Source organism: Triticum aestivum, chromosome 4B (assembly GCF_018294505.1).
Source record: "Triticum aestivum cultivar Chinese Spring chromosome 4B, IWGSC CS RefSeq v2.1, whole genome shotgun sequence".
Classification (NCBI taxonomy): domain Eukaryota; kingdom Viridiplantae; phylum Streptophyta; class Magnoliopsida; order Poales; family Poaceae; genus Triticum; species Triticum aestivum.
The window spans coordinates 284,284,599-284,307,110 of NC_057804.1; the positions used below are offsets into that span (position 1 = coordinate 284,284,599).

At 45.9% G+C, this 22,512-nt stretch overlaps 2 long non-coding RNA genes across 2 annotated transcripts; one reads left to right on the top strand and one right to left on the bottom strand.

The window, feature by feature from the left end:
- Positions 1-8,065: 8,065 nt before the first annotated feature.
- LOC123094775 (uncharacterized) lies at positions 8,066-9,108 on the top strand. Its single transcript, XR_006445965.1, has 3 exons — positions 8,066-8,127; positions 8,224-8,299; positions 8,384-9,108. It is a non-coding gene; the product is annotated as an uncharacterized lncRNA (long non-coding RNA).
- A 90-nt stretch (positions 9,109-9,198) lies between these two features.
- On the bottom strand, positions 9,199-11,091 carry LOC123094776 (uncharacterized). The gene is made up of 4 exons (XR_006445966.1): positions 10,942-11,091; positions 10,677-10,857; positions 10,180-10,436; positions 9,199-10,093 (listed from the first exon to the last, which is right to left on the bottom strand). It is a non-coding gene; the product is annotated as an uncharacterized lncRNA (long non-coding RNA).
- Positions 11,092-22,512: the final 11,421 nt, after the last annotated feature.

Consider the following 22,512-nt stretch of genomic DNA (forward strand, 5'->3'; position numbering starts at 1 on the left):
CAAACATTGGCTTGGACAGTTCAAAAATAATTCCCCAATAATTATTCTTCCTTTCTTCCCTAAATGGAACTTTGTGAAGGAAGTGTCATATATATTTTTCCTAGTGGCTCCCAACCTTTTTGGGAATGATTATATGTCCAAATAATTGCCTCGTGCACAAGTTCAAATTTATTTGCTTAGTCAATCTTCCTCAGTGAATTTTCAAAATTTCTATCAGACAAAAGGCTTTGTGAAGGAAGTACTATCTAGGAGTATCCAAATGAGTTTAACTTTTGCACACTCCTTAATTTGCTCATTTTAACCCCCTCCACCCATTTGCAGCCCCATCCAATCATCTATGTGAGCGCAGGAGTAAATCTTTGATTCTGGCAATATTTTCAGGTTGTGAAGCAAGTGTATTTTATATTGCTTCAAAAATCCTGATAAATTACCATATCATTCTTATACCCATAAAACATCTCTTCACCCGTTTTGGCATCATTTCATTGGTCCATTTGATCACCAATATTATTCCAAGTTTCTGGACAGAAATGATGTTTGTGAAGCAAGTGCCATTTTGGCTTGTCTATTTGGCATGATCTTTTTACAACGTCATCATATGTCCAAATAATTAAGCTTTGCCCAATCTTAGCCCAAGTTGATACTCTATGTGAGAGCATTACCATGATCTTCATTACTGACCAGATTATGTGGTTGTTAAGCAACTACATTAAATCTTTATCCAAATCTTCTCAAAGTTACCAGGATGAAAGTTCTTCTTACCCTATCCCTTGCAGACAACTCCATTGCTCCCAAAATCCTTCCCATTGATCACCAATGCTCACCCAAGTTTACTGCAGTAAACTTCAGAGATCATTTACCAGTTAACCACAGAGCCTTTAACCAAGCTACCACCGTAGTTGAGACCTCCCCAGGAAGGACTAACCCCCAGACATTGCTTGGCATCGTTTGTGGCACGGTGTGCACTAGTGCACGCGGTGACCACCTCTCTAGCGTGCATGGCTGCGTCCAGAATGGCTTCTTGCTTGGGCCCCTCCTCTACTCGGCGTCACAACGAGCACGATCATGTCTAATAGATTTCCCGCGTCATCGTCGTTCTCCTGGACCTCTCTCCCTCATTGTAAAACCCCTCGTCGATGCTCGCCGACGTGCACCCACGGGCCGACTGTGTCGTTTCATCTCGGTTCGTTCCTGGCCGCTTCCTCCCTGCATCCCTCAACGTCTTCTACCCCGTGAGCTCTGCCCTGTGCCTCCCCGTCGCCTTCCCCGAGCTAATGCACGAGCACATGCGTCCGCGGTGACGCCAGCTCGGCCATGACCTCGTGCGGCTATATATAGCCATCCCCAGCCTCATCCGAGGTCACCACCAGACTCACAACCCTCCTCTAGCCCTGCCTAGCCACTTCCCCGAGTTCGAGGAGCTCCCGTTGCCCTCCCATGGCTGAAGCCTTGCCACGATGCTCCGCTCAAATTCGGCTGACCCGAGCCACCCCTCATCTCCCTGACCTCACCCACGTCTTCCCCATGCTCCGGTGACCCTCCCCATTCCTTCCCCTCGTCGCCGGTGTGCCCATGGCCGCGTGCTCCCCACTCGGTTGGGCATGGCCGGAGCAAGCTAGGCCGTCATCGGCGCCGCGCTTCCCTTGCTCCTCCTCGTCTCGATCTGGACAGAGGGAGGAGGAAGAAGACGCCGCGCCTGGTGGACCCCGCGTCGCCCCAGACCCCACCTGGCAGCAACCCAGGCGGCCGGTCACGTTGACCCCCGCTGCCACGTAAGCATAAGTGAAAGCGTATTTCTCTGATTATGCTTTCAATTTTTCTGTCCAGGCCCCTGTTTGAAAATATTTTTCTTGCAGATAGGTCCCTGGCAGAAAACACCTCATAACTTTTGAACCATAACTCCGTTTAAGGTGAAACCAACGCTCACTTCTTCGTTTTGTCGAGCCCGTTCTGTTGGTTTCATTATCACTATGGTTTGACATTGTGAAAATGACCATTATGCCCTTGCCCTTATTCAGCCCCCTCCGAGAGAGAATGTTTTCCGGCGATTCGTTCCGCGAGTTTCTCGCACTTTCTCCCGATGATTTCTTCCACCCCAGGCAAGCCACAATACTCACTTGCATGATAGTCATGCAGTAGCCATGGTTTTTAACTTGAATCTTTATTAAATGTTTGCTTGTGAAAAGATGATTATCGTTGTTCCGGTGATGTTTAGATTTGCATGTTCACTTTTGTGCTATGTTGTCTTTTACTTTGTTATCATGTTCTACTTGCTAGTATTTCCTTATATATGTTGATGCTTGCTAGTAGTACATGTTGATGTTGGTGATGGTCTTCGGTGCATGACTGTCGTCTGTCCCGAGTACCATTGTTATGCATATTCCATTGCATCCAGTTGGTTAAACGCTTGCACGATGGCATTGTTGATATGTTCCTACATGATATTTATTGTTGATGCTAGTAGTCATGCTATGTTTTGGAGAAGTATGTACTGGTGATGTTCATGCTAGTCAGTATGCCATGCTTAGTGGATATGATTCATGGTTGATATGGTGGATAGTTATGTGATACCCTCATGATTATGTTGATATCATGTTCATGCATTGTAATTTGCTTCATGTTATTTTAACATGGCTCAGCATATTTGCATTCAAGTTTAACCGGATTAAATTGAACTTGAACAAATGTTGGTTGAGTCATGGTGCCGCCGAATCGAGCTGACCAGTGCAACCACGCTTGTCGGTATGGGACGGCCCTAACTGGGTCTATTGTTGTGCCTCTCGCCGGTGCCTCCAACTAGGGAAGGTTATGGGTGCACTACTAGGAAAAGGGCTATAGATGATATGGACACTAATGGCGCACCACACATGTGGTGCACGACTACTATATACTAATGGCGCACCATGTGTTGGTGCACCATTAGTGTCCAAATACTAATGGCGCACCACATCCACGGTGCGCCACTAGTAACATTTTTTTTTCAAAACTAGTAATGGTGCACCAGAGGATAGTGCGCCATTACTAGTTAAACTAGTAATGGCGCACCACATCCACGGTGCGCCACTAGTATTTTTTCAAAAAAATCAACTTTTTTTTCAAAACTAGTAATGACGCACCAGGGATAGTGCGCCATTACTAGTTAAACTAGTAATGGCGCACCACATCCACCGTGCGCCACTAGTAAATTTTTTTCAATTTTTTTTCATTTTTTTTATTTTTTTTCAAAACTAGTAATGGTGCACCGTGTGTGTGGTGCGCCATTACTAGTTGAACTAGTAATGGCGCACCACTCCCACGGTGCGCCATTACTAACTTGGCCCAAAAATTCCACAGAATGCACCCCCCCTGACCGCCTTTTTAGTTTTTCAAAAAAATAAAAGAAAATGATGGAAATGTCAAAAAAAATAAAAGAAAATAAGTTTCCCATGTGATATGTGGTCTAGTTGTTGGGAAAATTTACAAATATGAATTTTGATTTTATTTGCAAAATCTCTCTGGAATTTGTAAAATGGTCATAACTTTTGCATACGAACTCGGATTAAAAAGTTTTTATATGAAAAATCATCTACTCAAAAAGTTACATCCGACTTTAACCGGGGGAACCCCGTTAAACATTTTCAATCCTCAAAAACCTAATAGAAAAAAAGTTATGGGGCTTTCAAGATCTGGAGGCAAAAAAATTCAAAAAAAATTCAAACTTACTAGTGGCGCACCGTTTGCTAGGTGCGCCACTAGTAATAGAAAAAAATTGGTTTCGAATTTTTTTTTGGAATTTTTTTCAAAAAATGATACGTAATATGACCGGGGTAATATGACCGGGAAGTTTGAAATATTTTTCAAAATTTCATCATACTCGTGAAGATTAACAAAGTCCTAGACATCAACAAGGTATAGTAGGATTGATATGATAAATATATCAACAAGTGCATGTTAAGTGAGGTGGTGCTGGGGTTGGATAGAACTGCGAAGTTAAGCGTGTTCGGGCTGGAGTAGTGTGAGGATGGATCTACAAGCAAAAAAAAGCACGTGAAAAACAGAGTGAAGTTCAAGTAGACATGCCGAGAAGTTCAAGTTCTTCACGCAGTGCATTTTCGAAGAATCTGTTTCGCGATAAAGGCAGAACGAATGATCTCACCATTTTTGAAATTACTTAAAAAAGGTTAGGAATCAGAGAAAACTTTCAATATGAAAAAGTTTTGCATTTTCCGTAGATTTTCAACGGTATGTTAGTTGCGCCATTCCGTTAAAGTTTGTAGAAAATACGTCCAAAATATGTTTTTCGCCATTTTTGAAACTGACTTAAAACCATAAAGAATTGGGAGAAATAATAAATACAAAAAAGTTTCGCATTTCCTCAGGCTTTCCAATGCCATATCATTTGCTGCATTCGGACATACGGTTAAAATATTAGTTTGAAAATACAAATTCGCTAGGAACTTGTATTGTTTTCTAAATTTCTTTTAAACCATTCAAAATTAGAAAGCACTTTCAACATGAAAAAGTAGCGCATTTTCATAAGCTTTCCAACACCATATCATTTGCCTCAATTGGAGTAGCCGTTTAGAAATGCCATTGAAAATACAAACTCGGCTGTTCGGTTTGTGAAATTTTACAGTTTTCCAAATTACTCTTTAATCATAAGGAATTAGAGAAAACTTTCAACATGTGGAAGGAGCGGTTTTGCAGCAGCTTTCCAACGCCATATTATTTGCATCATTCCGACAAATGGTTTAGAAATGCGATCGAAAATACAATTCACGTTTTTTGTATGAAGGAAAAACAGTTTTCAAAACTGCTCTTATACCGCTTATATTTTGCCAAAAATTCAACTTGGGTCATGATACCGGTGTTCATAGATTTCTAACGGTATATCTCAAGCCCTATTTGGACACTTTTTAGCTGAAGTTGAACCTTGTACTCGGGGAAGGTCAGGCGCGTTACTCGGGAAGTTCACGTTGTGATCAGAATATTATTCTGATCCCGTGATCAGAATAGTGTTTATGTATGTGTGTGTGTGTGTGTGTGTGTCTATATAGCATTATGTATATGTATAGGGAACGGCTTTCCTACCATCACTAGCAGCAGAGAGTGCTATCGGCACCCTTAGTTTGCATCAAGATCCAAACTTCTAGTTGGATAAGGTTCTAAATTGTTGCATTATTGGAGCTTGCATTTACAAAAGAGGAAAGCACATGAGGGGGCTTTAGTGGGCTATGGATGGAAATGGCAAGCTAGAGTCTGAAAAGTCAGATTTATAAGTGGAATGAGGGCAGCTACTTTCCAGCATTGATCAACTAGTGTACTCTATTTAGAGAAGGCCTACTGTCTAGCTTTTGTTGCTTTGCTAGTAGTGAAAGGTTCCATACATCTCAGTTTATTTATAGTAGCTTTTAGGCTGGTCATAGTGGGAGTAACATAGCAACTAACATAACACATCCCAAGAAAAGTTTGCTTACATGGCATGTATTTAATGAGGAGAGAGATGGTTGGAGTAACATAATATGTTACTGTAACATAACACATCCCAAGGCAAAATCAGTCTACATCTTAATAAATGATGGCTTGCATGATATTACATACATGTTACTCCCCATTATGAAGGTGGTAACATAGACTAGTAACATATGTATGTTACTAGTCTAAGTTACTCCCCACTATGACCAGCCTTAGTATGAAAGGTCCCATTCATCTAATGCATAAGCTACCAAGGGTTCTGCACCTTTTCAACATACGGCGGGGGAAAGTGCTGCATTTGTTCCTGCTGTCCCGGTTCACACCGTGTTATTTAACGTGCTCTTGAAGATCATGACCCATTGCACCCCCCGCAAGGAACTTTAAGGCTAGTCATAGTGGGAGTAACTTAGACAGTAACATAACGCACCTCAAAACATATATGCTTATGTGGCATAGAGTTAATGAGGAGAGAGGTGCTTGTGGTAACATAATATGTTACCGTAACATAACACACCCCAATGCAAAATGAGTCTACAACATAATAAATGAAGGCTTGCATGACACTATACTTATGTTACTACCCACTATGATGTTAGTAACATAGACTAGTAACATATGCATGTTACTAATCTAAGTTACTACCCACTATAACTAGCCTAATGAATCATCCATTTATTTTCAGTCTTGCAAACTGTGGTTGGCACTGCCCGCTATGCAACCCAAAAGGTCCATCGAATTCTCACCCAAAATAAGTTTGTATTCAAGCTGACCATTTATTTTGTGTTGTTGCGCCAGCCGGTTGCCATTACTGCATCATTTAGTTGGACAGCTCCAATTTCCAATATATACCGCGGGAGCCGTTAATCGGATTTGAACAAGCTTCTTTCTCTAATATGGCAGGGCTGGGTGATGGAAAAACAACCATGGGAGGTTCAGCCAGCAGCACTTGTAAGCTTGAAGATCATTTTGGAGAGGGCATCATGCCCCCTTTGTGATGTTAGTGTTGCCGGACGAGGCTAAGTTGTCCAGTGCAGCGACGTTCAGGTATAGATCATCTATATCTTTGGCATTTTGGTTCGACTTGGTACTGAACTGATGGATTCATTAATGCAACATCTTGATCTCCCTAACAATCTTGTTCCTCTGACGGTGAAACAATTAACACTGCTCACTCCTTCAACGCGATATGGAGGTGCACTGAGTCTCTATGGGATGCATGATAGCACTGTAAGAAAAACATACACCACAAGCTTGCTCTGTTCAGTTAGAAACTGAAACTTCGACGCGTTTGGTTCAGGTCAGGTAATGTTTTCAGATTTGTAATCAGAATACAGTGTATTAGGCTGTGGATTGGCTGATTACGTGATGTGTTTGGTTCGACGAAGGGTTGGTTTCCCAAACCAGAGCGTTAGAAAACAAGTGAGGAGAAGGGAGAGGCATGCCTGCTTGCGACGAAGAAGGGGATGTCTGGCAAGGGGGCTGCGACGAAGAAGGGGAAGTCCGGCAAGGGGGCTGCTCGCGACGGGGATGGGGAGAGCTCCGCTGCCAGCGTGGCTGCTAGCGACGGAGAAAGGGGAGATCCGGCTAGAGCTATTGCTCGCGAGAAGGAGGTCCGGCCGGCGCTGCTGCTCGTGGTGGGGCTGGGGGATGTTTGGCCGGCGTCGCTGCTCGTCGCGGGGAGGGGAGGGGAGGGGGGAGCGGCGCGGAGTTCGGCCAGCGTCGCTGCTCGCGGCAGGGAGCCGTCGAAGAGAGAGAATCCTGCTGGAGGCGACAGGCGAGGTCGCGGGCGAGCGGAAAAGGAGATCGGGCGTTTTCGGTTCCCACAAGGTATACCCCGTTTTGGGCTTTACGAAGCGGCGTATCTGATTACACGGCGATTGAAACCGGCCCAGTCGTACCCAAACGCTGGTAACGTCTTCGCTAAGGCTGGTCACAATGGAGAGAAACTTAGGAGTAACATCACACACTCTAATACAACTTTGCTTATGTGGCACATATTTAATGAAGAGAAAGGTGCTTGTAGTAACTAGCTAAGTTACCGGAACATCACACACTCCAAAAAACAATGAGTCTATAACCTAATAAATATATTGTTGCATGACACTATATAGATGTTCCTACCCACTATGAAGGTAGTAACATAGTTTAGAAAAGTGTGTAAGTTACTAGCTTATGTTCTTGCCCATTATGACCAGCCTAAGCGGTGTAATCGGGAGACGGAGGAAAACTGTCGAACCAAACGCCCGTCGTAAATGTATAACGATGTCGTTTCTTAATGAAGGGGCGTTTTGTTGGTGTGATGCAGAATCGTCGTGACTTGGACAGCGAAATTATCTTTGACTTCGACGACGGTACTGGCAGGGTTAAGGCCAGGATATGGTATTCCCTTGAACTATATTTTTTCTATGTCAAAAGATAGTAGCTTCCTTGGTCTGATCTGGTAAAAAAATGTTGCTTTTCAGGACAGTGGAGTCGGAGTTCCTGCGTTCGATGGACACTGCTAAGTAATTTTTTTGACTGACTGCAGTTTTTGTTCTTGCTATTATCATCGATGGCACATTTACATGATTTGTTGTTTACTTTTCCCAATCTCAGAGATGGTGAATATATTGTTTTGAATGGTGGTATCCGGGGTGGTACTCATGGCGTGCACATACGCGTATACCCCGTCAGGTACGGTTCTTTTAGTAACCTGTGACCACTTAGGCGGTAATTCACTCAAAATGTAGATCATTCAGCTGCTCGTGTGTAATGAAAATGATATTTCAGGATTGCTACTAACTACAACGACATCACGCACCACTTCCTTTCTTGCATCTTCGTTCACTTGGATCTGAGAAAGCAGGTGAGTGTGCGTAAATTTATTTCACATTCGACATGTTAAACCCAGTATGGATGTTTCATAATTGATTCTCTGATGTCTATTCAGGCTAGACTACGTCATGCAGATAGGGATCGGCGAGAGGCTGCTTCTTTGTTACAGAGCACTGTATTTCAGTGCATAGTAGCGGCAACTCTCTGTTTGACTCTGTGCTTCGGGTCTTCTATCGGCCTAGGATAATGTAGTTGACACAAGAGCCACAGAGATCCACTAATCTACTTACTGATATATTTTTTGTTTTGTTATCTGACCCCTTCGTTGCTAACAGAGAACTTGAAAACAGCGCATCATTTTCTCTAAAAAGGTCTGAAATGGTGCCGACGAAGATCAACTTCGATACGTGCCTATTTATGTGACCATCTATTGCCGTCAATGTCAGCACATCTGACCTCCTGTTCGGCGTAGGGCTGTCATCGGAGCTCATGTCGCCATTGGGAATCTCTTCACCACCATCAACAAACATCACTTCAAGTGCCCATTCAACGGCTAGTGCTCCTTTCTGTCATGGCACGAAAACCGTTTCCGGTTCACCATGAATTGGGATTCAGTCTGTCCTTCCTATTTTGATCATTTATGTTAAGCGACTTTGCTTCTTGCTTATGAAGACAAGGAGCCGACAACTCTGTAATGATAGAATAATGTACTAGCCGCCATCCCGGCGGTCCATCTAGCCTCGTCGCAGGGCGTGTGGAGGGCAATCCCAGCGGCACGCCTTCTGCTAGCTCAAGTCGTCATAGCAGTCACTTTGTGATCTATGCACATGGATGTAACGTTCACTTCTCGTATTCTTTTAACTGCCTTCACTGTCAATGAATAGACAGATCTTTTCTCGTAATATCAAAATAAAACAACGCAAATGGTTGTTTGTTTGCTATTTTCGTAGGGAAATGGGGCGGACACTACAACGGAGGAAGTGTTTGGCATTGATTGTGCTTATTAATGGGTTAGTACATATTTTTGCACATCTAAAAAAAATCATGATTAAAATGGTATACATCATCCAGTCAAGAAATCTCGCATTACAAATATCCCACTGAAAAAAGTACATGGTAAAAAAGCTTAATTCCCGCTAAATAGTTCCTAAGAACGAACATTAATTAGATAGCATTACGAGTCGAGAAGAAAAATAATTAGTTCTGAATGATAACAGACAATAAGAAAGTGCATAACTTGACAAAGCACATGTCGCCCCCTGATTCTACCTCTCGATGAAGTGACGTGCATGCCGATGACAAACTCATTTCTTGCACTTGTATGTTGTTTGCCCCCCGCATGTTGTTTCGTAGTGACCTCCGAGCTTACATTTTGTGCATGTAACCTCTTTAGGTGGCTTCTTGGGACCATCATATGTTGGGCATGTGCTCTTGTAGTGGCCGGGTACCCCACAGTTCTTGCAGCTTTGTGTAGCAGACGGTGATTTGGGTTCACCGGGGGGTTGTTTTTCTTGTCTTGCTTGGCCTTGGTGTATGCTCAATTTCCCCTGCGGTGTCAACGACATCTTGAAGTGTAGTATCTTCCTCTTGAAGAGTCTGCGCTTCCCCGCCATACACCATGTCCGGAGTGTATGAATCCATTGGGTCAGCTGCTCCAACTTCCAATACACGGGCATGATTTAGTGGCATGGGTGTCAGACCCACATATAGAGCACTTCCTTTTATTCTTCTCAACAGCTATCTCTATAGCAGATCTCAATCGTTTTGTTTTTGGCCTCCCCTTAGATCTCTTAGGTTCAGGAGGTAACACATTGGTTTCCTTGCCCTGCATAAAGATGACAAATGAGCATGGCTTAGCAAGGAAATATATTTTGTTGACCTGATTAAGAGGAATTCGAAATTGGTGCTAACCTTGCAGAAACAGAGAATGTCTTGCTTTGATTTGCAATTCTGATCATTGACGTATTTGTTTCCCCGCCTGATGCCGAATCCAATCTCCCATGAATATGCGTTGTAAAACTGATAAGCCTCTTGTTCAGAATTGAACACCATGCCAACAGTTGGTTCAAAAACAACTTTTACTAAGTTTTGTTGCTTCTTCAATTGCACGCTCTATCGCACTCTGATGTCCTTCCACTGGTGCCCGAAAAGGATTACCCTATCTGTTTCTGTACGCCAAAGAAAGTAAGAAATAGGCCAGCTCTATTAGTTTTCTGTGTGACTACCAAAGATACTGCTACAGAGAAGGACGCTTGAATAATGACCATCTGTCTTGTTAATGTTATGACTTCAGTACAAATCTGTAGCATCATACTAGTTCTTTTATATATAGTCGTGATTAGGATGAAGGAAATCAGAGCGAAAACCGATATGTAAATCGCTGCATATTCTTGTATTGAGAGGGTTACCTCTAACGTCTTATCCATCCAGTGGCCGGTAGCATCGGCAGCACGGGGTCTTCTGCTGGTTTGCTGTCATTCTCTTCTTTGACCAGATCAATGTCGATTGGGTTTTGAAACGAGGGTATCTAACTCGTGTTTGTGGAAAGGATATAATCCACGGGGACTTCACCTATCACTGGATCTATCGCTGAAAATACGGCAAGGAAATTGTTACATGATTCGAAGAGACAATGAAGAAGGACATTAACGGGCGTGCGCATGAGTAACTCACCTGTGTCCACCATCGGGGTGCGCTGCACCGTCGTTCTCCTCCATTTTTGCTAACGGACGCTGGCTGTGAAGATTGAGATGAAGGGGAACTATGAGTCTGTGTTGGGTGGGGGTTACCAGGGAAGATGGTATGGTCACGGGGCTGTTCACGTCCGGCCAGCACGGCTGTCCTTATCTCTGAATGGCCTGCAGACCGTGGTCACGAGTGTGGATGTTTTGTTTCTTTGACTTTTTTTGGAATGTTTTCTTTCTTTGACTTTTTTTCGTGTGGCACGTTCTAACTTGTGGACACTGCATCCGATTGCAGCGTGCAGCTGACGGACCGGTTGCTTGCCAGGATGTCTTTGCCGGCAGAAAACATGGAGCATGCACACAACAAGGTGTGGACAAAACATGCAGCGTCGCACACACGGGGATACGTATTATCTTAATCTTTTTGACAAAAGAAACAAATCCTATTCGCCCCTAACAAAAAATTTAACTAAAATTTCATTGTATTAACATTTTTATGGCAATTTATTTTTCTGCTGCAGACACCTTTGACATTATGTGTTAGTATCATTCGTGTTGGAACCTATAGAACACCCAAAAGAGAGAGAGATAGAGGTAGAGAGAGAGATCGGAAACTTCGGATAATGCAAGGTGCTACTCCCATGGTACAACATTCATGAAAGAGAAAGGTGTCCGGTCTAATTAAAAAGAGTGCACTCATATGAGTATGTTTTTTAAGAAAATGAGGATGTATCCCCGGCCTCTGCGTCTGGCCGTTGCATGCAGCCATATTATTAATTATTCACAAAGACCTATAAGATGATATATCAATAAGCCTGAAGCCACCATCTTGGCAACGCTGTTGCTACTCCAATCCTCTTGATGAACGTGTGTCGAATGTCCGCGCCTAATACCAAACAAACATCGCACCAAAGACTAACATCTAAAGCCAGGTGTCCCATCCAAGCCACTACTTGGATTGGGTCACACACCGGTCCGCCACACTCCCAGTGAGCACCGCACGCTGCAAGGACCGTCACCTCCATCTTCCATCGGTCCATCCTCAGAGCAAAACTGATGCACCGACCTTGCCAGATCTCTCTGCCATCAACGCCACCATGACGCCAGACAGCTTCCTCCTCCTGCGTGAGTCCATCTCCGCCCATAGGACGCCGAGTCCCCACTGCGCCATGCCGCCGAGACCCACCGTCGACGATATGGTTGATGCCATACTGCTCCATCTACATGCCATCTCGCGTCGACTCCGAACTACCAACAACCCCACCACCCTGAGCAGTCCCCGGCCGATGCCTTCAGGAAGGAACACATCACCAAAGTGCCATCATCGCCCAAACAGAGGAACAGAGGCTTTCGCCTACGCCCATGGCAGAGGTGGGGGCGTAGGATCCACACCGAAGCCTCTAGGAAGGGAATCTGCGCCGAGGACGTCGACTTTGGCGCGGCCGCCACGCCGGCCTGGAGTTTCCCCCGGATCCTTGCCCACCCGCCAGATCCTTCCAAGCAGTACTGGCGTCGACCGTGATCACTAAGTACCGTGGCCAGCACGAACCGGAATCGAGTCGGAGATGACGCCTCCCATGGAACTCCGGTCGGCCATCGAGGAGCTGCTGCAGCGCCGCCACCTCCACGTCGCCCACACAGTCGTGGAAGGCCCCCCATCTGCACCTACGGGTGTCGTCCGCCAGGCAGGCTGCACCGCGCGCCACCAATCGAGGTTGCCACCCCGAGATCCGATCTGCCAGCTGCCGCCGCGCCATGAGAGCCAGATCCCCATGCCTATGCATGCGCTCCCGTGCGGCGTACACGCTCGCCACGCAGCCCCAGTGCAAGCTCGCCACGGCGACCACGCGCTCCCACGGCGGATGCCCCGCAACACCTGAGCACCGTGAGAGGGAGAACTGGAGTGCCCCCCCCCCCCGCTGCCGATGCTGCATGGGCTTTGCCCGGCGGCGCCTGCTGGTAGCAGCGAGGGGAAGGAAATCTGGCAAGGAGGGAGTTTGCCCGGTGGTGAGGGTCCCACCCGGGTCGCCCGTGGGGTAGGCGACACGGGGAACGGGGGCTCTGTGGACCATCTTATGTTTACATACGAGTATGTAGGGTTTGTGTAATGGATAATGAAGGTTCTCCTCTCATGGTGACGGTACATCGATACAAGAACACCATGAAGGGTGTGGCTTGCATGTTTTCAATTACAAATGTCCGTTCATTCTTGTTATTCCCTCGTGAACTTAACCACGTCAAGTGTTGGCGCCTGTAGTCACACAAAAAAGGTGTGTGTGTGTGTGTGTGTGTGTGTGTGTGTGTGTGAGAGAGAGAGAGAGAGAGAGAGAGATCGGGATCACCTGATGAATCAGGGTGCTACTCCGATAGGTACAACGTTCATGAAAGAGAAAGGTGTCCAGTCCAATTAAAAAGAGTGCACTCATAGGAGTGCATAGGGTTTGTGTAATGGAAAATGAAGGTTTTCCTGTCATTATGACGGTACATTGATACGACGATGGTAGAAAAAGGATTCAGGGTGCTACTCCGATGTGTACAACGTTCATGGTAGTAAAAGGTTCCCAAACCAATTAAAAAGAGTGCACTCATACGAGTCTGTAGGGTTTGTGCCATGGAAAATGAAGGTTCCCGTGTCATTACGATGATACGACAATACAAAAACACCAGGAGGGGTGTGACTTGCATTTTTTCAATCAAAATTGTCCATTCATTATTGTTGTTTTCTCTTAAGTGAGCTTAAATGCGTCAAGTGTTGGCACCTATAAACACACACAAAATGTGGGAGTGTGTGTGTGTGTGAGAGAGAGAGAGAGAGAGCACCAGATAAAGCAGGGTGCTGCTCCGATGGGTACACCGTTCATGCAAAAAAAGGTGCCCGGTCCAATTAAAAACAGTGCACTCATACGAGTGTGTAGGTTTTGTGCTATATAAAATGAAGTTTCCCGTGTCTTTATGACGATACGTCGATACAAGAACACTATGAGGGGTGTCACTCGCATGTTTTCAATTACAATTGTCCATCCATTATTGTTGTTTCCTCTTTATGATGATACATCGATACTAGAACACCATGAGGGGTGCCACTTGCATGTTTACAATAACAATTGTGCGTTCATTAGTGTCTATTCCTCTTAAGAAAGCTTAAACATGCATGTCTAGGTGTTTGGCACCTAAACAGATAAAAAAGGTGTGTGAGAGAGAGGGGCCGTATCACCGAGGGAAACATGGTGCTAGTACGATGCAATCCGATTAGAAAGAGTTCTCTTATACTAGTGTGAAAGGTTTGTGCAATGGAAGATGAAGGTTCCCGTGTCATTATGATGATACAACGATACAAGAACATCATGAGGGGTGTGACTTGCATGTTTTCAACTACAATTGTCCGTTCATTATTGTTCTCTTAAGTGACCTTAACCACGTCAAGTGTTGGTGCCTATAGTCACACAAAAAGATGAGTGAGAGAGGGAGAGAGAGAGATAGAGATTGGGATCACCAAAGGGATCAGGGTGCTACTCCGCTATGTACAACGTTCATTGAAGGGAAAGGTACCTGGTCCAGTTATAAAGAGTGCACTCATCCGAGTGTGTAGGGTTTGTGTAATTAATGGAAAATGTAGGTTCTCCTGTCATTATGACGATACATCGATAAAAGAACACCATGAGGGGGGTGACTTGCATATTTTCAAATTAAATTGCCCATTCATTTATGGTTGTTTCCTCTTAAATGACCTTAACCACGTGAAATGTTAGCACCGATAGTCACACAAAAGAGGTGTGTGTGTGTGAGTGAGTGAGTGAGTGAGAGAGAGAGATATGTATCACCGGAGGAATCAAGGTGCTACTCTGCTAGGTACAACGTTCATGGAAGATAATGGTGCCCGGTCCAATTGAAAAGAGTGCACTCATACTAGTGTGTAGGGTTTGTGTAATGGAAAATGAAGGTTCTCCTGTCATTATGACAATACGTCGATGCAAGGACACCGTGAGGGGTGTGACTTGCATGTTTTCAAATACAATTGTTTGTTCAATATTTTTGTTTCCTCTTAAGTGAGCTTAAACATGTCAAGTCTTGGTGCCTATAGACACACAAAAAAGGTGAGAGAGGGGGGGAGAGAGAGGATCACATGAGAAAACAAGGTGCTACTCTGGAGGGTACAACGTTCATGGCAGAAAAGGGTGCCCGGTCCAATTACAAAGAGTGCACTCATACGAGTGTAGGGTTTGTGGAATGGCAAATGAAGGTTCCCGTGTTATTATGACGATACGGCGATACAAGAACACCGTGAGGGGTATGTCTTGCATGATGTGAATTACTAATGTCGGTTGATTATCGTTTTTTCCTCTCAAGTGAGCTTAACCACGTCAAGTGTTGTGGCCTATGTTTGCAATTGTCCGTTCACCGATGTATACGACAAAGGCAAAGAAATAAAAAAAATGATTGTTCTCTAGACATAGGGAACAAAATAAACGGGTCACAAGTTAATCACCATTGTTCACACACAAGATTGTAGTAGAATAGAACTTAAGTCGAAGTGAATTTATAGTTTGTACCAGCAGTGCTTAAAAATTACAACACAATATTATTGAACTAGACATGAATAATGTTGCCAGGAATCTTTGGCGGCCATGTCACAGTTCTGGGCACCACCATGCATACATAAGTGCTCTTAGAGCATCTACAACCAGACCCCTTAAACCCGTCGCAAACGCGAGGGCAGGCCGCCCGGTCACTACCCGGTCACGATTTTTTGACCCACACGGGCCTCTCAAATGGCCCTCAAATGCCTGGGCTGACCGGCACTCCCCATATCCAGCCCAAATATATATGGGGCAGATATGGGGCCCCAGGCATGCCCGTGCACGCCCGCCTAATCGGCCTGATGGCGTGGACCCACACGGAAACACCCGGAAACCTGGCGGTACGACGGATGCCGTGTCTGTCGGCGTGGTGGGAACACCGCCGGGCGCCGCTCCAGCTCACCCCCCAAGACGACATCCGGCTATTTAAGTCGGCTGGCGTCCCACAACCCTAACCCATCCCCCTCCCCCTCTCCGCGGTGCCAGTCCGAGCCCTTCCACCTCATCCCTCTCCCTCTCCGGCACTCTACCCATGCTCCGGCACTCCACCATGGTCCGGAGCAAGATCACCTACTATGCCATGCTGACGCTGGAGCGCCCCTACGAGATCCAGCAGCAGATCCGGGCAAGCGAAGCCATGCGTGCCGCCCGCATCGCTGTCGAGCTACCTCCGGACTCGCCGGAGGCGGCGGAGGAGGAGCAGGAGGAGGAGATGGCCCCAATGAAGGTGGAGGAGTCGGACCAGCAGGTGTCGCCTTCAACATGGAGCAGGCGGAGGTGGAGTTCACCGTCGCCCAGTACGACGAGATGGCCAAGCAGCAGGCCATCCTGGGGTCCATCCAAGATGAGGCCTATGTGGAGGCGAACCAGCCGTTCCCCCTGCGGGAGCAGGCGGAGACCGATGCGCTCTTTGCCAAGCTCGACGCTGAGATTGAGGTGGATGAGGCCAAAGCGGAGGAGCCGGAACTGCAGCTGTCGCCCATACTGCCGGAGCCGAGCATGGAGATCGTTGTGATCTCCGACAAGGATTAGCTAGGATCGACGTAGTACGTAGGTTCTATTTTCTTTTCCATGTCTTTGTATGGATATAAGAATCGAGTATGAGATGTCCGAATGCAACAAATGAAATTTGAGATGTGCCCGGTCACTGCCCGCAGACGCGCCTGGGCACGTCCGTGGGGGTTTGAGGGTGCGGATTTGCCATATGTAGCTGTAGATGCTCTGAGAATATCTACAGCCATACCCGTCTTGAAACGCTCGGGCAGGCCGCCTGGTCACTGACCGGTTAAAAAACAACAACCCAACCGGACTTCTAAAACCGCGGACAAACGTCTGGGATGAACGGTTCCCCTCATATCCAGCCCAAATCTAGAGCGGATATGGGTGGCCCGGGCATGCCCGGGTGCGCCCGTCTAAGAGGCTTGGCCCACCGTTGACTCCACAGTTGTCCCATATAAACCCCAATCCGTGTGCCCCGGTCTGAACCCTGGCTCACTCTCTCATTCTCGGTCCTCTCCTCTCCCTCTCCGATTCCAATCCCATCCATTCCAATGTCCAGCTCCGCCAGCGACTCCGGCTCCAACCTCGACTACGTGGAGGAGATGGCCCCCCGCATTGCGCTGGAGCGGTTGAAGGTGGACACCGCTGGCAACCCCAGATCTGGAGTGTTGAAGGTGGACACCGGTGATAACCTGTGTTTCTTATAGCACAGCATGACAAGGAGTTGGCCATCAACTTTCAATTATACCGGCCCATTAGAGTATGCAGTAAGGTTTTGACCCCATCGCCATGTAGTTGCTATTGACGGGCCGTCGTGTTCCAGTCTTACAGGGCCATCCGGTTTGTGACGCAAACAACCCACCCACATATATACTCCAGAAAAGGAGACGAACGAACAAGAAAAAAAAACTCAAAACCTTTACTGGGCGTAGAACCGAATGGAGGGAAGAGCACCTTTCGTGGGCTCAGAACCTTACGCACACGCCCCGAGGGCTGCAGCGTGCAGGTCGTGACAACCTACAAAGCTGGGCCTATGGCTTATGCACATGTGCATGTGGTCCAACTTGAGCCCAAAGAGGAAATAAAGTTTAAACATCAAAAATGGCAAAAAATGCAAAGAGGGAAAGGGGGTGGACCAGATCCCAATGCTTGCATGTGGCTCAGATAGCAACCTCTGATAAGAAACACATTAGCCATGCTTTTCCCTATATATATATATATATATATATATATATATATATATATATATATCATGCTTTTCCCTATATAGACGGTCTATTCTGCTAATATCAGCAGAATAACTATTCTGCACACCACTTCGGCACTGCACGCTCAATAGAAGCGCACTGCATCATTTTGACGACGAGCACTGCAATAGAGACTAGTGAACTTCGTGTCGAAAAAAATTGCACGCGGTGTTTTTTCAGTACTGTTTTCGCTCTAATATTTTAACCGTTCATCGGAATGAGGGGTGTAATATACCATTGAAAAGCTATGGATTAGGCGCAACTTTGACATATTGAACACTTTTCGAGATTCCACAAGGTTTAAGAGCAGTTTTGAAATTTGCGCGTCCCATGACGAGTGGCAGCAAGCGTTTTTTCCTAAACCGCTCGTCGGAATGAAGCAAATGATACGCCGTTGGACAGATATCATCGAGGCGCATCTTTTTAATATATAAATGTTTCTCTAATTCGTTACGGTTTAAGAGCAGTTTCAAATTTACTAAATCGTGGAACTCTGTTTTTCAAATTTTTCGAAATTTTCGGTACTGTTTTTGCTCCAATTTTCTAACGGTTTGTCAAAACGAGATGTATGATACGCCGTTGGAAAGCTACGGAGAAGGCGCAACTTTCATATGTTGAAATGGTTTTGAGATTCCTTACGGTTTTTAGTTAATTTTGAAAATTGTGCGGCTGACTTCGAGAGGCAGCGGCTGTTTTTTCGCGAAATTTTTACGAACGGCTGGTCGGAATAATTCAAATCATACGCCGTTGGAAATATATCGATGAGACGCTACTTTTTCATGTAGAACACTCTCTCTAATTCCTTACGGACATACACAGAGAGATTACAATCCCATCTCGGTGAGACCGAGATCCCTATTGGTGAGACCGATTTTCCTAGGGTTTGTGGCAGTGGCTAAGACATCTGAACTCGGTGGCGCCGGATGGAAAGAGTCGGTGGGGCCGAGTTTGATTTTTGGTTTAGGACATATGTGGATGTGAGAAAGTAGTTGAGGGCTTTGGAGCATATCACTAAGCATTTTGAGCAAGCAAGCCATTAAGCAAGACCTCATCCCCTCTTGATAGTACTGGCTTTTCCTATAGACTCAATGTGATCTTGGATCACTATAATAGAAAATGTAGAGTCTTGATCTTGGAGCTTGAGCCAATCGTTCGTCCTTAGCATCTTGAAGGGGTTCCACATCCTTTAGTCCATGCCACTTCATTTGTTGAACTTGTCTGAAACATACTAGGTAAAAGTGTTAGTCCAACAAGAGATCTGTTGACATTAATTACCAAAATCACCCAGGGAGCACTTGTGCTTTCAATCTCCCCCTTTTGGTAAGTGACGACAACATACATCAAAGCTTTATATAAAGATATAGAGAATAACAAGTAAAGCTTTGGAAAGACATGTAACAACCATAGGCTCCCCGTACATGTATGCAACCATGTGAATATGGAATATAGAAGCATGTGAGAGCATAACCATGACAGAGTAGGCAATGTGTTACATGTATCTTGGCTATATGCATCAGTGCAAAAGATGTGAGTATGGGAAGTGAACCTTCATGCTCATGATTCCCTCTTGCAAAGAGTATGTACATTAGCAAGAATTCCTCATACACATGATTGTGATGCATATACTTACCTTGTGGTCTTGAGTTGGCTTAGGATGGAATGAACCTGTGAAAATAAGGTTAGATAACACAGATGCACCTACTAGCCAGAGCAAACAGAAGGAAACCACCAGAGTACCAAGACTGGGATGATATGTAGAGTGATTACTAAGTACCACATTTGATATAGACATGTACCCAAAGGTAAAGATGTGCAATGAATTTAAAGAGTTTCTTTCCCTTAGATGTCTTGCTCCCCCTGAATCTAGCATGGGATATTGGGAGAAGATAGGGAACAGAAAATCAGAGCTCAAAGAAACAAATGAACAGAGCTAATGCAAATAAACACATATGAACATGTCTTTCCCCTCAAGAAGACATGTGGCATCTCTCCTCTTGAACACCAAGCATCTGGGATCCTTGAAGATTACTCTCCCCTTGAGTATTCTCTCCCCCTAGAGATATGATTAAGCTTTGATGTGACCTCTCTCTCCCCCTTTGACATCAATTTTTAAAAAGGGCCTTCTGGAATGTGTCGTGAATGGGTTTGATCCATGAGTCACAGCACAAAGCACTAAGGTAAATGTGATGCTTATAGAGGACAAGATTCATTGAGTGGAGCTGGATCAAAAGTAATGCAGGAATAAATGGCAAAATGTTTTTCCTGTAGTGATATCGGTGGCACCGAGTGGTATGCTTCGGTTGCACCAAATGAATTCGGTTAGACCGAAAATAAGAGACCGGTGTGACCGAGTTCATTATAGAGAAAACACTAGTCACCTTAGCTCACTAGACAAGTAAGATCTCACAATGATTTGCAAGGAATTAACTGAAGGATTTGCAATGAATTGAATGCAGGCAATGTAGAACAAACAGAAAAGAAAGAAAACTAGATGAAGTTTTTTTTGAAAAGGGGAAACAAATATGCATGAGACAGATGCAAGATCACACAAAAAACAAGAAAGCTTCATCTAGAGATGGTCGGCGACAAAGTCACATATGTTAGTGTAACGCCCCGGATCCGATGCGCCAGGTGTCTTCCAGCTATTCGTCGTTGTTGCCATGTCATTTGCTTGTGGTTGCATTTTGCCATGTCATCATCTGCATTGCATCCTCATGTTTTTCAAAACTTGCATCCGTTCGGGTCCTTCCGGTTCTCTCCGCTGTCCGTTTTGCAATCCGACACTCCTATGTCCTCCTGCGTCTCCTTTTGTCTCTAATTGTGAGCGGGTGTTAAACATTCTCGGAATGGACCGTGATTTGCCAAGCGGCCTTGGTACACCACCGGTAGACCGCCTGTCAAGTTTCGTGCCATTTGGAGTCCGTTTGATACTCCAACGGTTAACTGGGGAACCGTAAAGGCCTCTTTTGTGTGCAGCCCAACACCCCTCCAAAGTGGTCCAATAACCCATCCAAACCCCTCCATGCTCTCGGACGCTCGATCACGATCGTGTGGACGAAAACCACACCTCATTTGGACTCTCCTAACTCCCTCTACCTATAAATGGGCCCTCTCCCCCGAAATTCCGGATCAAATCCACCCTAACCCTAAAAAAAGTCGCCCTCCGCCGCCACCAGATGCATCCGCGACGGCCGGACACATCCGCTGCCGCCGCCCGACGAATCCCAGCGCGCTACTTGGCGATCCCCGCCGCCTGCCATCGCCGGCCCGCGAGCCCGACTCCGCCGCCCCGCACGGCCCGCGCGTCCTCCGCCGCCCGCGCCCGTCTCTGGCCACCGGACCCCGTCGGCGCCTCCGCCGCCGCCTCGCTGGCGCGCTCAGCCGCCACCTCGCCGGCGCGTCGCCTCCTCGCCGACCCCACCTCTGCACCGACCGCCGGCGCCTCCTGCCACCCCCGCGCGCCGCCGCCTGCCGCCCCCGCGCCGCTGCCGGCTTCGCTCGCCGCCGCCTCGGCTTCCGCGCCGGCCGCCGCCCCTTGCCCCGCGCCTCCTCTCCTCCGCCCCCGGCCAGATCCGGCCGCGGGAGGGCCAGATCCGGTGACCCCGAGCTCGCCGGCCACTGTCTCCGTCCTCTCCGGCGAAGCCCCGGACATCCTCGTAACCCGATCCAGATCCAGATCTGCAGGTTGACTTCCCCCCCCCTCGAATTTTCTGCCAAGTCCCGAAAATATTGCATTCTGGTGCCATGTTCATTGGATAATAACTTGTTGCATACTGCACTGTTTTGTGCGTCTAATATATCAAAATGTTCATTGTGAGATGCTCTTTATTTTGTTCCATTGTGCCATGTTTGTTTGAGTCCATCTTGATGCCCAAATCATCGTTGCAAAGAGTGCTATATGATGTTAACTGCTGTCTGTTAACAGAACTTGTTGATTTGTCTTTTTCATTGCATTTTGTGTGTGTGTCCTATGAGCTATATGTCTACATGTGTTTTGAGCTACATCATGCCATCGTTACAGTGGTGCATTCCATGTATTTTTTGTGGTCTTGAACTGAGTGCATCGAGCTCGTGAAGTAGGGTACTTGCTGTTACTGTTTTGCTAGGCTGAATCTGCTATATCTTGATGTTATGTAAACCTGCTACCACAAGTCATTCTATGCATAATATGGAGATATTAACTAATGATGTTTTGTTATACATGTCATGCTCAATCCAGCCATGCCTTTGGTTGCATTTATAGCCTTCTTTAGCTTGTTGCAATCTTGCTCTCAAAATGCTAAATAATGTTGCTCTCAGCCTGTTAGCATTGAGTTCAGTTTTGCCATGTGCTTTGCTAGTGCTCCATGCACCCTATAAATTTTATCTTGCCATGCTTAGCTACATAAACGTGTAATCTTACTGTTGGTCAGATTTTCATTCCATGTAATGCTCTATGGTGAGTGGTACAAGCTCACCAACATGCCTACTTATTGTTGTTCCTGCCATGTCTGAATCTGTCATATCATTTGCCATGTTTGCATGGATCCTACCATATTTTCTGTTGATCTTTGGAATAAGTTCAGTAAGGGAGTTTTGTTCTTTGGCTTTAGTATTAGCATGCCATGCCTTTTTTTTCATGTTAAGTTCCTATAACATGTTGTTTGATAGCTCCAAACATTGCAACCTGATGTTATTTTCTGCTAAGTCTGAAACTGTTATTATTTGCAATCTTTCCATGTCCTTTTGAGCATGTTC